Genomic DNA, 17938 nt, shown 5'->3' on the forward strand with positions numbered 1-17938 from the left:
TTCATTATGAAATTATGCAAAATGAAATGGTCACTTTTTGCCAAAACTAAGCCCCAAGACTAGCAGCAAAAAAATCAATAAATAAGTAAATAAAGACTAGCAGCGATGGCAGGCTTCTGAGAGGAACTGGGGAAGGGGCCGGTTCCTGGGAGAAATCAACTGCCTGTGGGCTCTGTGGTGGGAGGAATGATTATACATACCTTAAGGAATCTAGAAATCTGCAGGAGAAAAAGGAACCTGGAGAAGCCCATGGGAGGCAAAGTCTTTAAAGATCAGGAAGCAAATGAGGGATAAAAAGGGACGTCTTTGGCTGAAGAGAGTTGCTCATGCATTTTCTGTACTTTAAACTTTTTTATGATAAGGATCCATCAAACTTTACGAGGAACTAGATGGTATTTTACAAAGTAAGAGAGGAAAAGGCCCCATCTGTAATTTTTTTTTAAATCAATGAAAGTATATGCTCTAACAGGTGAGATTAAAGGTTCCAGGAACTGGACAATATTGGTGGTCCTATAAATCAGTACAACTTATTAAGAAACCCATTTGGAAACACGTATCTAAATGTATAAAATTCTATGGCCTTTGATGCAGTTTCATATTTGTACAAATCCATCACAAGCATAACCAAACTGTGGTGTGCAGAACGGGAGTGTTCATGTGCTGAAAATGACCAGCATGTGATAGATGCAGAAATATGGGAGATGTGATATTAATTTCCTAGAATATGATTTGGACAATGTAGCCACTTGAAAGTGTTTACCTAGGGTTGGGGAAGGAAGGAACTGACCACAGCCTTTTCCATCTCTGTCCCTATAGTAACACCATGCCCAAGGAGCATGTTGGAAAAGTATGGAGAGTGTGTGGTCCTACAGTGTGGATGTTTCTGAGGTCTCCAGGGAGAGAACACACATGGTGGGTGCTGGGGGTTTATTATCTGTGCTTCCATGCAAAAGCCAGAAGCTAGTGAATTAGAAGAAAGATAATATATCCTTGAAGGTTAGGTATAAGGGCACCAGATTGACTTCTCTGATTCTTTTGCACAGTCTCCATTGTGTGCTAGAGCCCCAAGGAGCCACACAGGCCACCTGCCAGTCTGGATAGATCCTGGACCTTCTCACGTCTACAGAAGCCCAGAAGACACCTCTTAGCACATAAACAGGGGAGGGTCACCATGGTATCTCCCTCACTCAGAGCCTGATGTATGAAAAGGAAAGTCTTCGTGGCCCTCCACAGCCACCTGGGTTACCCACAGGTTGCCACAAGTAGGGTTCAAGACATCACCTCTTGCAAGCAAGGAAAAAGGGAGTGTGTTTCATTTCCATGGCCCATGCCAGCCACAGGAATAAGCCTGAGTCTCATATCTGGAGCCCATAATTCCTACCCCAGTGAAAATAATGGACAATAGAGGAGAAAAAATTCACAAGTTATACGAATTTTTCTCAAAACTTATAATTAGGAATCTACACTGGCTGTCTGGATCTAAAAGAATGAGTTCATAAACAAATAAAAACAAGCAGACATAGAAAGAGAAAGATACCATGGAAAACTGAACAGTCATGCTGAAGAAATTCTCCTGCCAGGAAAAAAGGAAATACAAATCAGAAGTAAAGGTGAGAGATGTGGAAGACAAAGCCTACAGTTAGGAGTGTACCGAGTATCTGCCAAGACATAGAATATGCACATAAATATGCGTGAGGAATTACTATATCATTTATGGAAGTCACATTGTGGTATGAATATCCATCTGCATCTTGCAACTTCCACTACTATGCTTGAAGAGTCGGTGACACACTAGTAGGACAAGCTCTAGAAAACCAATTTATGAAGACAGTTAAGGGCATTGACCCTGACCCTTGACTCCTTGGGTTGAAACTCCAATTCGCCCACTTCCTACCTGTGAGTTCCTTAAGTTCTACACACTTCAGTTTCCTCTTTGGTAAAACGAGCACAAAGTATCACTGGCTTTATAGGGTAAGTATAAGGATCGCATGGCTTGTGGTGCATGGGTGACTCAGTCCGTTAAGTGTGGGACTCTTGATCTCAGCTCAGGTCTTGATGTAAGGGACGTGAGATCAAGCCCCACAATCAGCTCCACCACGCTGGGCATGGAGCCTACTTAAAAGAAAATTAATAAAATAAAATAAAATAAAATAAAATAAATTAGTAACTTACTTTTTTTAACAACAGCACCATATTTTATAGGAGGCACATGACAACTGCCCTACAGAAGCTTTTATTCCCTTACAGCAGCAAGCCTCCTTGGATATAACATCATTTTTCAGTTCTTCAAATGCCTAACAACTTTTAATTTGCATACTTGGTGTCAAGTTCATTAACCTTGAGGAAATGTGAAATATTTAAAGCAGGTTTTGAGACTTGACATACATAAGTAGGTTAGCTGTCTGATTACATGTAATGATGATGATGACATTCATGAATAATAACATAACAAACTCTCTCGAGGCATTACCCACATTACTCTGAAATCCATTTCGGATAGGAATACCACGAAGCGAAGCTCTTCAGAGAACACACAACATGGTTGTGTTTAAAATGAAAAGAAGGGGCGCCTGGGTGGCTCAGTCAGTTAAGCACCTGCCTTCTGCTCAGGTCATGATCCCGGGGTCCTGGGATAGAGTCCTTCATCGGGCTCCCTGCTCAGCGGGGAGTCTGCTTCTCTCTTTCCTCCCCGTGTTCTCTCTCACTATCTCTGTCTCTGTCTCTCAAATAAAACATAAAATCTTAAAAAAAAATAAAATAAAATGGAAAGACAATCCCCTTCCGTCATAGTACATTTATAAAACATTGATATCTTAAATTTAATTGTATATACTGATTTTATTAACTGATTTTCTACATTAAACTTTCTATGACAGTATGTATTATGTTTTCTCTCTTACAGTTTCTGTATCTCCAAAGAAAGAGATTTTTGCTACCAAAAGAAAGGCAAAATAATCATAACGATATCCATCATCATAGTAGGCTGGCAGAGTAAAAATGATCGTAAGAGAAAATACTTTTTAATAAAGTTCCTGAACTGTGGTTGGATAGATATTCACAGCAATCAGAGGTGTTCACTTGCCGAGCACAAGGTTTGTAAAAAAAAAAAAAAAAAAAAAAAAAAAAATCACTTGCAAGCATTACACACACACACACAAAAAAATCACATTAATAGCCCAAATTTGCTATAGCTGCTCTTGGAAAGTCATTTAAAGATGTGGCAATATCTGGACGTATGTGGCCTGGAGGTCAGCGGTTGGAGCTGATGGCCAGCGGCTCCCTCTTAAAGGAGTGTTCACATTCTGGCTCACCAAAACCTCCCTTAGTTCTGTTATCTGGAGTCATGCCTCCTGGCATTAGAGATTCGATCTTCTGAGTTAGGGTGTGTCTACAATTCTACTGAGGGCTTCATATTCATTATTACATTTAACACACAACATCCTATAAAGGAATGCCATTCCTTCATTCATTCATTTAGAGTGTGGCAGGCAGAGGCAGAGGCAGAGAGAGAACCTTAAGTAGGTCCCACGGATAGCGTGGTGTCCAATGCGGAGATCGATCTCACGACCCTGAGATCATGACCTGAACCGAAACCAAGAGTTGGACACTTAAGGTGCCCCTGAACACCTTTTAAATATACATTTGAAAAATGAGAAGACTCGGGCGCCTGGGTGGCTCAGTCGGTTAAACGTCTGACTTCAGCTCAGGTCATGATCCCAGGGTCCTGGGATCGAGTCTTGCATCGGGCTCCCTGCTCAGCAGGGAGTCTGCTTCTCCCTCTACTTCTGCCTGCCCCTCCCCTTGCTTGTGCTCTCATGCTCTCTCTCAAATAAATAATCTTTTTAAAAAATGAGAAGACTGGAGCTTAAGGATATCGGACAATTCTCACTCAACATTCCCCAATGTTGCCCTGCCAGGATTTGAACATAGATCTGCAACTGCACAATGAAACTCTTAAGCTTCTAGGTGGCTTTGCCTTCCTTCCAAAATACTCACTAACCCCAAGTGGGTTCAGCTGCATTTGTGTCTCAGTATCCCCGACATTTCCTTCCCCAGAGAGTGATTTGACTGTTCTTTGAACTTGGATCCACCCTTTCTCTTCCTACTTCATCATTAGCTACCCAAAGTGCAGAAATACATTTTTAATTTTTTCTCCAGTTTTAATGAGAAATAATTGGCACATCCCTGTGGCTTCAGCTGAAGTGCGTGCAAGGTAAGGGTTTGATTTACATCTACTGTGACATAATGATTAATGCAGGATCAGCTAACATGACATCATCTTTATCCGTTTCTAAAATATTTTTATATTCATATACCCCTTTCTGTATTCTTTACAGGGAATGCATGTTGAAATTATTCAACATAGAAATGTTATGTTGAATAATTTTATTTTTTAAATATCCGTCACCCTTGATAGTAATTCCAACTCATTCTCTGCCAACTCATTCTTCTGAGTTATATCTTCATCAGCAAAAACTTAGGAATTGTGACCTTTGTGTGATCAAAGCAAGGCAAGTCCTAAACATTATTGCCTCAGAGAATAAACACACTACAATTAACCATCCCTTGGGGAATAAAGTTTCCAGTAGGAATCAGTTATTTTATTTATTTTTTTTAATTTTTTATTGTTATGTTAATCACCATATATTACATCATTAGTTTTTGGTGCAGTGTTCCATGATTCATTGTTTGTGCATAACACCCAGTGCTCCACGCAGAACGTGTCCTCCTCAATACCCATCACCAGGCTAACCCATCCCCCACCCCCTCCCCTCTAGAACCCTCAGTTTGTTTTTCAGAGTCCATCGTCTCTCCTGGTTCCTCTCCCCCTCTGACATACTCCCCTTTTCTTCCTCTCCTGTTATCTTAATCTCAGGAAACAAACTGAGGGTTGCTGGAGTGGTTGGGGGTGGGAGGGATGGGGTGGCTGGGTGATAGACACTGGGGAGGGTATGTGCTACGGTGAGCGCTGTGAATTGTGCAAGACTGTTGAATCACAGATCTGTACTTCTGAAACAAATAACGCAAGATATTTTAAGAAAAAAGAAAAAGAAGGAATCAGTTATTTTAAAAAAGAAACCTATCTTCACCAATAATTTCAGATGGTGGTACCCGTATGCGTGTCAATCTAACAAATGTTAATCTAAGTGGACATCTCCGTTGAGCACACAATCCCTTGCATCACTGTGTAGTCGATCCACAAGCTTCACTTCAAGACTTCAGAGCTTTGGAAGCATTATCCCCCCTTGGAGGTGGCCCCTACCCCAGCTCCGAAAGTGGACATTCCTTGTATCTTTATTTGCTGCTGGGGTTCAAAGCAGCCAGTGTCCTTTTTATTATTTGCGACTGATCTGATGACAACTTAAAGACAACAGGTGCAAAAAGGTGTTGTCTCATGGTGACATTTTTAAACTGAAGGCTATTATTTCCTATGGCATCTACCTACACCTCCCCAAACAAAAGTCCTTGTCTGACAGATGACCAGATACGCCCAAGCAGATGGGGAAATGTTCTGAGCACTGGAGGGACCCAGCTAGTTAGTCTAGGTCTTTGCAGTGGCCCTAAAGGTGAATCTATTTTGGTTTTTTCCCAAGGGGATTGGGCGGATGGGGCAATGGTACCAGAGGAGTTTTCCCTCTTACTTCTCCCCAGTTGTTCAACCCCTTTCTCCTCGGAGAGAACAAGGGGAATTTGCTGAAGCTGCTGAAGGATTGCAAGAAATTACACAGACTGACATGCCTGTTGTACCAGCTCAGTGATTGCATCCATGACCCCAATCTCACTCCCTCCTTGCAGCAGGCTGTGAGGAGACAAAGCTCCCGGACAGAATCCTTACTCGTTCTGCACTGGAACCATCGACATACCACATTCGATGAGAACTCTCGGGTCCTACCATATGTCGGGCACCGTTCTGGGTCTGTGGATGCAAGAGGGAACAACACAGACATGATCCTGGGCCTTGTGAGTCAGATGGGATGCAGAGACGCAAAACACAACCAATGAATAAGTACAAATGAAGTCATGGTACACTGCGAGGAGCACTAAAACAATAATAACGCTAAAGTAGGAGGAGAGAGATATAAAGCCACGGCTACCTCCCCACGATTATTCTTGACCTAACCTTTCCCTCTCCCCTCTGCATACAAACATGTCCAGAAGGCTTACCTGCTTTTGTTGTGCCTGTAGTTTTCTTCTCGATACTAATGTTGGAACGTCCGAAAACCATCTAGCACACCTCGTTCCTTACTGTAGGCTCTCAAGAGCTATGAGATCTCCACTGTAAATATTTTTCATGCTGCACACACTAGGCTATTTCTTCTTTTGGTTATGGGGTTTTCAGTCAAAGTGCTTGGAATTCCCTTTTCTTTGCAAAGGGCAGGACTCATGTATTTATACTTGTTAAAGATTTCATTCAGGGAACATCTGCTGGGAACCTGCAAAACCGAAGTGCATAAGCCCCTATCCCTTCCTGCAAACACCTCAGCCAATAGGGGAGACCCAGGTGTAAATAAGTTATTTAGTGTCATTCATGCCACCTCTGATGGTCAGTCAACAGTAGTGATCTGGAGAGTACCATCTCTTCCTCCAGAATAACAGAGAGCTATGTTTTGTGCTCGCCCAATCTCTCCACAAGAACCCTAGGCTGACTTTTTTTTTCTTTGAGATGTGGGTCACTGAAACATGTATTAGGATAATTTTTTAAATTAATTAATTTATTTTCGAGAGAGACACCAGGGGGTAGGGTTGAGGGAAAGGGAGAAAGAAACTCAAGCAGACTCCCTGCCAAGTGCAATATCAGGACCCCGAGATCAGACCTGAGCTGAAACCAAGAGTCAGATGCTCACCTGACTACGCCACTCAGACACCTCTAAGATACTTTGAATTTCAGGAAGCAGATGTCAATTTTTGCTGCCTGAAGCCCTAAATGGGAATGTGAATATGGATTAAGTTTCTCACTGACTGACCAAAATAGTTGGAAAAACACCCCAAAGCCCAGACAGAAGGACAACTGAAGAGGATGGCACATCTCCCAGGGATGAGCTACAAGCACATCCCAGGGACCAAAAGTGCCTGCCTCTGAATAGCAACTCCCAATTTCAGTCCCTTCATTAATCCGATGACTGTCCAACCTGCATTGGCCACATGACCTTCAGCCAGCCTACTACAACCAGCAGAGCAACACTCGTACAATTTGGGCTTGAACAGACAGGCCAACCTCTCTAAGGTACCATTTCCAGAGAGGGGAGAGGAACCCGGACAAGGACAAGTGCAAAGGCAGTTCACCCCCTACTTTTGTAACATCTCCGCATGGGTCTAGGACAACCTACGTGAGCAACAGTGACAGTGGGATTGAGGGAAGGCAAAGAATGTTGGAGACATTGCCTCAGAAGGCTGACTCGGTACTTGTCATCAAGCAAATGGAGGGTTATTACGGGGAGAACTCTGGGCAGCTCTTCTTCATCTTCACAGAACACGAATCAGTGCATTTAAGTGCCAACAAGGGAAGGGTAGGTTTGAGATGAAAAAGAACGTCTTGACAGTAAAAGTTATTAAGCATGAACCTAAGATTCTTGGTCACAAAAGGCATGAGAAGAGATCCAATTCTTCATTTTAAAAATCACTGAAGCTACCATTTCTTTTATATAAAATTGATCGTTATAAGAAGGCATGAGGATGGGAAAAGAAGTACCAGAAGAAACAAACCATTTTTACAACATTTGAGACCTGGGAATGAGGCCATCTCATGGCAACCACAGAATGATAAATAATAGATAAGATTAGTTTTAGGTCAACCATTTTCTGGTCAAATACACTAGAAAGATAATGAAGGTCAGTTTATCACTTTATGTTTTGAGTGCTGTGTCACGGGACTTCCCCTAGACAAGACTGCTGTTCTAATGAAGTGTCCTGGGTACTTACTCACAGAAATTAAAGCACACGTGCAAGGTGGAAATGTGGGAAATTCTTGATGGAAAATTACAAAGTGCCACTTATAGGTTAGTAAGGACATACACAATGTCAGTGTAAATGCTTGAGAGGAAACAACCCAATTACTCCTCTTATTATCATCCAGCTGCTGTCCACAACAGTACTTGGCATCCATAGATTTTTTTTTTTTCCACTCACAAGCCTTTACCTTCATCACCTTTTAATATCACTCTACTAAGTAAAAGTTCAATTTCAAGTCTTGAAGCGGGGATTGTCTGGGATACCGAGTGTTATTCCCAAATGCATTTATTTAGCTCACAAGGGAGGAAATCGGGCGGATGAGACAGTATTGGGATTGTTGGAATAAATCCATTAGTTTCCACACTGTGTTCTTTACATATAACTCTGTATATGGCGATGCCTCCTTAAATACTCCCTCCAACAAAGCACAAAAAGCACGTTCACCATTTTGAGTGTCTGGTGCTTCTCGTTCCTTTAGTTGTGTTGCTGTTACAAAAACGGGAGGAAGCTCTTTTCTGTTTTATCACTAGGACTAAGTAAAAGAAACTCTATGTACAACAGAGTAATCAGGGATTAGTAAAAAGATACAAAGTGGAATGAAAGACACACACACACACACACACTCACGTTGCATTCTTACGTTCAAAAATATCTACGCATTGATTAACTCCAGTGCCCTAGGGGCTTTACAAGTTAAAACTAGAAGCCAAGAGACAATTAAAATATAATGTAGTTTTTTTCTTAATTCAAGAAAGTTCAGTGTGATGTTAAAACCCAGACTTTGTAGCACAGGGGCCCAATTTGTGTGTCATCCCTTTCCTGAATGGCCTTGACTGCTGCATGCAGGGTGTTCTCTAATTACCTATGCCCAGAAAATGGTTTTACCAGTCTACATCTGGAGTCACGTCGCAGTCACACAAGTCTCCTGCTATGCTCTGCAGGAAATTGGGTCTGAGAGACAGATTTTCCCTTGCGCTCTCAAATGTTCAAGGATTAAAAACAATTTTTAGCTTTTACTATTGCTATTGACTTTTTAAATAGTTTTACATCTCATTTTATCAATAGCTTTAGATTAAGATCCAAGGGAAATCCTAACTGTTGACTGTCTAGATCCTGCAGTTCAGGGTTAGAAAAATGAGCAGCATCCTTCCCTCGGTGCAGGCCACTGAATCGTAGATGCCAAGAGCTGTCGGGCCATTTCCCCCAAAACCTGCCAAGAGCTGAATTGGCCCAGGGAAGCAGAATTACAGAGGATTTGAGTGTTTTCTTGAGGAACTAAATAAGCAGTCAACTTTTAGGAACTGCAGTCCAAAGTCTTATCTTTGGAGCCCAGATAGAAAATTATTGATCTTACTTGCTTGGTCCACAGAATCAGAACATGATACAATTAATGTTTCGACCGGACAGTAGATAACACCACGGCCGTTTGACGGAGCAAAGCAGTGGATACTGTGTGTGTGTTGTGGGGGGGGGGGCTGTTAAATGATAATACAGAAGCTTGAATCGAATCTCGTAAAATTCAGGACCAAGATTCTACTTATTGTGTAGATTCACCAGTTTAGCGGACAACAACCTTAGACTCCTTCAAATGCGGTTTTCAGTTGAGTATGAATTTGAAAGTTACTCGACAGTAGTACTAGAACTCACTGGAGATGTTCACTGGTTCAGCTGAGGGTCCTGCTTCTCAATCACAGGAACCGTTTTAATTTTGACTCCTGCAAAAGCAAACCCAAATGCCTAGGCAAGGATTAGGACATATATCATGTGTTTGGGAGGTGGTTCTTCCCCAGGAGGACGTGGATTTGGGAGACAGGGAAGAGAGAAAAGTCAATAAAGCCTGTGTTAACAAGTGAGCATCCCTGTGGAGAACAGGGCCTCAATCCACCAAGAGACTGTAGAACAGGTCTCAAAGTTGTCCAACGAAGGGGCCAAGAAGCTGGGACTTTTTTTTTTTTTTTTTTAAGATAGAGCATGCGCACGCGAGCAATGGGGTGATAGGGCACAGGGAGAGGGAGAGAGAATCTTTTTTTTTTTTAAAGATTATTTATTTATTTATTTTGTCAGAGAGACAGGAAGCACTAGTAGGCAGAGAGGCAGGCAGAGGGAGAAGCAGGCTCCCCGCCGAGCGGGAAGCCCGATGCAGGGCTCCATCCCAGGACCCTGGGATCCTGACCCGAGCCCAAGGCAGCCGCTCAACCGACTGAGCCACCCAGGGCCCCGAGGGAGAGAGGAATCTTAAGCAGGCTCCCACACTGACCACAGAGCCCAACACGGGGTTCGATCTCACGACCCTGAGATGATGACCTGGGCTGAAATTAAGAGTCAGACGCTTAACCTACTGAGCCACCCAGCCACCTCGAAGCTGGGACATTTCATAGCAACTCCAGCCCTGGCCGGTTGAGGGTGAGTGGAAAAGCAGCTGCCCAGTGTTATCAGTTTGCTCCTTCCTGGGGTCAGAGAATACCTACTAACTGACCTGTGGGGATGGTATGAATATGGGCTGGGTGACACCAGCTTGTTAAATTCCACACTGATGTCCCATCGTACAGTTGGAGCTCCACAAAGATCAGCAGGATGTCCAGTGTTGTCAATACCCCACCCCAGAAACCCAGCCAAGACTTTCTCCAAAATTGTCATCAGACCTTCCACAATCAAATGGTATCCTTCCCAACCAGCATGTGTGTGGACACAGGGTTCCTCCTGGCATCCACAGGGTGTCAGGTACAACATTCCTTCTCCCAGAGTGAAGCATTTTACTTAAAATGCTATGACTTTCTTCTATTACATCTTCCAGTGGGTAACATTCTTTCCCGTTCCACCCAATTGCCTCTTACCAGTGAGTCTGGGTTGGATGTCTGGGTGGGAGCTGGTGCCACATTGGCCACCCACTGAACCATGTATGTCCATTTGGCTGAATTAATTCAACCTGAGATTGTAATGTTTAATTTATGCTCGAGTCTGTCTACAATGCAGAACAGCTTCGAGATGCAAAGGGTGAGGATAGGAGTGAGAAGTACTTTCTGTTTAGGGCTCTGTGCATGTCTATATACATCCATGGATGGCCACGGGAGGTCCACATAAAAAAAAGTATTAAGAATATCTGAACCCTTAAATCCAAATCAAAACCTCAATGAGATACCACCTCACACCCGTCAGAATGGCTAAAATAAACAAGTCAGGAAACGACAGATGTTGGCGGGGATGTGGAGAAAGGGGAACCCTCCTACACTGTTGGTGGGAACGCAAGCTGGTGCAGCCACTCTGGAAAACAGTATGGAGGTTCCTCAAACAGTTGAAAATAGAGCTACCCTACGATCCAGCAATTGCACTACTGGGTATTTACCACAAAGATACAAATGTAGGCACCCGAAGGGGTACGTGCACCCCAATGTTTATAGCAGCAATGTCCACAATAGCCAAACTGTGGAAAGAGCCAAGATGTCCGTCGACAGATGAATGGATAAAGAAGATGTGGTATATATACACAATGGAATATTATGCAGCCATCAAAAGGAATGAGAGCTTGCCATTTGCAACGACGTGGATGGAACTGGAGGGTGTTATGCTGAGTGAAATAAGTCAATCAGACAAAGACATGTATCATATGACCTCATGGATATGAGGAATTCTTAATCTCAGGAAACAAACTGAGGGTTGCTGGAGTGGTGGGGGGTGGGATGGAGGGGGTGGCTGGGTGATTGACATTGGGGAGGGTATGTGCTATGGTGAGCGCTGTGAATTGTGCAAGACTGTTGAATCACAGATCTGTACTTCTGAAACAAATAATGCAATATATGTTAAGAAAAAAAAATAAGATAGCAGGAGGGGAAGAATGAAGGGGAGTAAGTCAGAGGGGGAGACGAACCATGAGAGACGATGGACTCTGAAAAACAAACTGAGGGTTCTAGAGGGGAGGGGGTGGGGGATGGGTTAGCCTGGTGATGGGTATTAAAGAGGGCATGTTCTGCGTGGAGCCCTGGGGGTTATGCACAAACAATGAATCATGGAACACTACATCAAAAACTAATGATGTAATGTATGGTGATTAACATTAACAATAAAAAATTAAAAAAAAAATATATCTGAACCCTTTGTCACAGAAAAAACAAAGGGTTCTGTTACCCTTTTCCTGTCCCTGAGTAACTCTGCCTAGAAAAATGGCCATACATGGAAATTGTCCCAAATGTGCAGAACGAATGTTGAAACCCATTTGGCACGCTCCCACCTCTAGAGCCAAAACAAACAAACAAAAAAACAAACAAGCACATTAAGGCAATGCCTGAGTGTTAGCTCTCCAGCTTCAGAATACATCTATACATGAAATGCACACTTCATCAAATATTTCATCCCATGTGCATGAACCAACCAAACAAAACCCTTCACAGCCCCCGGATGGGTGCTTCAAAAGTCAAGTGAGAGGAAAACTACCTTTTTCACATACCTTGTAGCCTATGAAAATAACACCTTGTTTGTTCTGAGGTAGGTATCATGCTGATAATGGTCTAAGCTCTTCCGACTCCCTGAATTTTTGGCAAAACCACCCACCATTCAGGATCAACTTTCTTAGGAGCTGTTCTGAAATACATAGTAAGTAGATTGCGCTTTCAATTTTTAATATAACCAAAGTTAATTCTGATTGCTGAGAGTGTGCTCGAACGAAATAATTGTCTCTGGCAATGTTTGTGGGTTCTGACAAAAGAAAGACTTTTCAGGCATACTTAAGAGACTGAGCTAAATTCATTTAGCATCATTCTATTCACACATCTGCTCTTTCTTTCACCTACATTATTGCATGTGACCTGTTTGGGCCACTTTAATAATGGTACTTTCCCAAGATCCACAGAAGAATTTCCATTTTAGAAATGCAAATGGAATGTACTAAAATTCAACAGTAGCAACTCCAAACTTGAGAAGTTCATCAATATTTATGCAGTTGGATTATAGTCATTTACAGATGATGCAATCAGTGTTTGAAGCTATCTTGTGTGAGTTAATTTTCACATTTAAATGTATGCAGTAGTCATGTTTGGGTATTTAATTGTCTGTTACCTCGGTCTAAATGCCAGAGTTACAGTCACATTGAAAAATACATATTGAAATAATCAGCTTCAATTTATTTCATCTTATATTCACATGTAAAGTAGTAAGTTAATTGAAAGTGTGTGCAGTTACCGTATTTCACAATTTGGATATGTATGGCAAAATAGAACTTTAAAATGCATTTTGCTTAAGCAATGTGGAACCTATCATCTGGAGAGTTTCAGAAACCTTGACAATTAAATCCAAGTGTTCACTGTGGTGTCTGAACATGGCAGGTCTAGATTGCGATTGATTTACACAATTGTAACTTAATACTAAACTGGACTCAGAAGCTCACCCAATGCTTTTTCAAGATGATATCCAAATAAATGAAGAATGTATTTCCATGTTAATTATTAATGTGTAAGAGAACAGCAGAAATACTGGTTTCTGTAGAGTCAGGCACAAAGTCTAGCATACAATCGGTAATCAATTCATGCTCATTAAGTAGATAAGTGGGGCTGGTGGGCAATCTTCAAACCATGAATTTGATGTTCAGAGGCAATCATTTGAAAAACTTGTACCAGCCTTACCCACCTGGACTTGGGGTGACAGTATCCATAACCACAGGGTTCAATCGTGGGCCTGACTGTATTATTCTATCATGTATGAGGAGAAATGAGAACATTCTGTTGAAACTGTCGATCAGGAAGTCTTTGGTGATATTTGAGAAGCATCCCATGGCAGTGCGAGGAGGAGACAACAGATTTCTCGCAATGACAGAGTGAAGGTTGTGTGGGGAACTTTATCACTTCAGGTCTGCTGGAAATCAACTTTTATCACAAGACTGTTGAAAAATTCCCAGAAAAGTATGCAAGAGCAATGTATTCAAGGTCATACATTTCTTTTTAGAAGGCAGAATGAACCTATCATTAAGTAAACCTAAATGATTTCTTTGTTTTATGAAAAAAAAAAAAAAAAAACCCATCATCCTAATAAATCACCAAGCTGCCCTTTGGTGTTACTGAATACCAGTTTAGTGATTCTTAATCAATATAAAGGGTCTGCCTGTGTTATAGCATACGTGGTTTATCCTTTGCAAACGTGTTCTTCAATAACTCCCAGGTACTCTGCCTCAAGGAAACAAACTAAAATGTCCCATCAACCTAAATACATGGGACAATGTCGATGTGTCTCTGTGATTTGTCCAGATGCGTGAAAAACTCGGGAGTGCTGAGTGCAGGATTGTCAGGGCCCCCCTTCTAGTTAGAGGGTACGACAGTAGGTAGGACCCAGAACGGGCACCTCTTCAAGGTAGGTGCTAGTTATGATCCACAGCGGGCAATTCATCAACTTCAATTCCGGGTATGACGCAGAATGGGATTGGGAAATCGACCCACTTATCCACTGCCTGTTTTTGTATAGCCTCCAAGCGAAGAATGGGGTTTGCATTTTTAAATCATCAGGGAACAAGTTAAAAGAAGCACTGTCTCATGGCATGTGAAAACTATATGAAATGCAAATGTAGTGTCTATACATCGAGTTTTATTGAACACAGCCGTGCCTGTTTGGTTAAGTGTTTTCTGTGGCTAAATCCGGCTTTACAACAGACAACAAAGAGCAGTGGCAATGGGGAAATCTAGGTCCCCAAAGTGGAAAGAATCTTCTTTCTGGTCAGATGCAAAAAAACATTTGCTGGTGTCTGGCCTAGCACTCTTGAAAACATGAAGGTTAGATTAAGTTTCAAAAACTGTAAAGTGATATTATTTTACTGTAAAACTATAAAGTGATCTCTTTAATATTTTATAATACAAATATTTGAAAATGCTCAATAATAAATGATTTGGATAGAGGAAATCCCAAACCACTAGGAATTGACTAAGAAGGCAAAAGCCAAGAAGTTAAAGAGTAAATACTTATATTAAAAAAAAAATAAGCTCAAGAATCTATAATTATATACAAACTTAGCCCTGAGCTCCAGGCACACAGGTCATAAAAGAGAAGAAACTTTGTCTCAATTTCCCTCTCAAGTATGACAGTGATTTCTTAAGTGTATTTCTACCACCCAGTCCTTATGAAACTATAGTGTTAGAAAAAATTCTACCGGTAAGCTTCATGAAAGAGGTCTTTCGTTAGAAGGAAACTGTGCACATAGAAATAGTCCCAAAGCTTGGGATCATGGCCAAGCAGAGGGTGGTACCTAACCAACGTAAATCTGACTTCTTCATGTTTCAAGCTCTTAGGACATAAACCTAAAACGATTCCTGTTTCTCCTTGGGAAAATGCTGGAGGGAAATTATCTGCATGTTTTACCCCCAAAATCTCATGTACCCTAGAAAATATATGTTCCATGAAAGAGGGTCTACATTCCACACTATTGTTACTCTCAGTGCAGGATTATCGGGATGCAAATTTATGAAACTGCAAGAATTTATTTTTAAAAAAGCCCTTGGAAATGAGGAGTGAAGAAAGGTTGGCATTCACTGTCACCAGCAGCTGAGGTTTTCTCTTTAATGATCTAAATAGACACACTGAGTTCCTCACAACACTATGGTTCTTTGGAAAAATTTAAAATCAGAACCTCAGGAAATCCCTGAGAATTTCATTTCAACTCATTGCTTCTCTTGAATACATTATTTTACTGTGAAACAAGGGCCCTATGTCAACAAAAGAAAAGGAGTTCATGGAATCTGTATTTTGGCCTCTTTTCGCACAAAATAGATGGAAATTTGTCTGTCCCAAGGGAATAGTCATCTACACTTTTCCCTTAAATATACACCATGGAGGCATCTCTCCAGATGTAAAAAGGCGTGACAGGCCTGGGTACGTGACTCCCGTCTGCATAGCAAACTTGAATTCCTCATCACAATATGAAACAAATTGGAAAGAACATGAACTCACTTCTTGCGAACAAGTAATTGGCTGTTAAAAATGAACAGAGTGTCCTCTTGCTCGTTACCATAAAGAGCGATGTTGCCCAAATGGGTCCTCATTCAAAGTCATCATGTCATTCTGGAGAAGACTCAGCTCTTTGGGAGTCGAACAAAACACAGAGATATTTTTTTTTAAAAAGTAAATACATGTCTTGAACGGGGGCCCCGATGAGACCTGGGGACCGCTGAATTACAGAGGACTTCACAACGTGATGATGGAAGACCTCTCGGGAGATCACATTCTCACCCTGAAGATCAGAAGGTCTTTCTATCACTGTGACACAGCCGACATGCTGGGAAGCGAGGCCTACCCATCTGATCTGAATTTGTGCGTAGCCTTTTCTGAAAGTCACCTTGGGGGTGTCTTCCAGGAAGACGATTATGTCCATGGGATGCTAGCCACCAAAGCACATTGCAGCAGGGCTGGAAATTCCAGAGAACAAATACAGCCTAGTGGAAAGCAGGGAGCAGGCTTAAACAGAGGCTACATCCTAAACACAGACTTGAAGGTCAAGCTTATTTATCCCATGACTCCTCATGGACTAAGCCACCTGATTCAGTCCAGCGGCGCTGTTCTGCTCTGTGCAGTGTCCAGTCTGCAACAATGTTTTGGGGCACTCACTATCTTAAGGGAACAGGCGTCCCTTGGGAAAGGCATGCCATTTGTATGAACACTGCACTGACATGATACTGTAACAGATTTATGCAAGACACGCTGTTTTTGAAATTTTGTGATTCTACCCACCGATATTTATCAGTGTCATTCAAGATATTAGATAAGTCAATTAATATGCCTGGAGGGATCTAAATGCTATACCACTAATCCAATCCATTTCAGTATTATGAACTGCAATGTGAAAACATTATTATCTCATAATTCAGTAACAAATTATCAATAATATGTCCTGATAACTATGAACAACAGCCTAATTCCTAAGAATCAATTGCCAATTTTTTATCTATTCAACAGTATCTTCATAAAAAACAGGCTCATTTTTAGTCTTCAGAAGGACTGGAATGAACTCACAATATTACACACCTAACTTCTTATTGGTTACAAGTTGTACATATGGTATTTACTTTTTAAAGATTTTTTCTTATTCATTTGAGAGAGACAGAGAGAGAGAGAGAGAGCGCGAGAGCATGAGTGGGGGGGAGGGTCAGAGGCAGAGGGAGAAGCAGACTCCCGCTAAGAAGGGAGCCTGACAGGGGTCTACGCTCAACTGACTGAGCCACCCAGGCACACCCAGATATATTTTTTTTAAAGATTTTATTTATTTATTTGACAGAGAGAAGGAACACAAGCAGGGGGAGCGGGAGAGGGAGAAGCAGCCTCCCCGCAGAGCAGGGAGCCCGATGCGGGGCTCGATCCCAGGACCCTGGGACCATGACCTGAGCCGAAGGCAGACGCTTAACGACTGAGCCACCCAGGTGCCCCCAAACATGATATTTTTAAGAAAAAAAAAGTCATATCTCCCTAGAGCAAATTTATTAAACATTTAATTCAACACTCATTCATGATACTGACCATCAGTAAAATACGAGAAAAAGGAAACATCTTACCTAATAAACTACTACAAATGTATAGTTCATAGGAAGTGCAAGACAGAAATCGTTTCTATTGTATTCTGCATGGAAGGCCACGTACAACAGAATAAAGTAAATGCATGCATTAATTAAAAGGGTAAGGATTACAAGGAAAAACAAATGCTACGGCTTGTGGATGAAATGATTGCTTTGTGGAAAACCCAAAATAATCCACAGACCAGTTACTGAACAGATGAGAGAATTCTACAAGTTAGGCTACCATAAGATCAATATAAAAGTCAAAGGACAATTAAAGATATTAGAAATGACTTGGAATAAATATTTTTTAAAATTACGGTTTATCATAAAATCTGTAGTACCCAGGAAAGTTAAACACGCTAGTAGAAGTTTATAGAGAAACACCTTAAAGTAGCCTTAGGTACATTCAAGAGTCACTGATAATGGTTGGTTCAAAAATGGACAATTCATCATTGGAGGAGAAGGAATGA

The 17938-nt window shown here is 41.6% G+C and overlaps 1 pseudogene; it reads left to right on the forward strand.

Annotated features, from left to right (window-relative positions):
- Positions 1–17938, forward strand: part of LOC114218056 (trifunctional enzyme subunit beta, mitochondrial-like) — a 58947-nt pseudogene that overhangs the window by 28939 nt on the left and 12070 nt on the right.

The sequence above is a fragment of the Eumetopias jubatus genome, unplaced genomic scaffold (assembly GCF_037043125.1).
Source record: "Eumetopias jubatus isolate StellerSeaLion01/CBP00866 unplaced genomic scaffold, mEumJub1_p1.0 scaffold_11, whole genome shotgun sequence".
Lineage (NCBI taxonomy): Eukaryota > Metazoa > Chordata > Mammalia > Carnivora > Otariidae > Eumetopias > Eumetopias jubatus.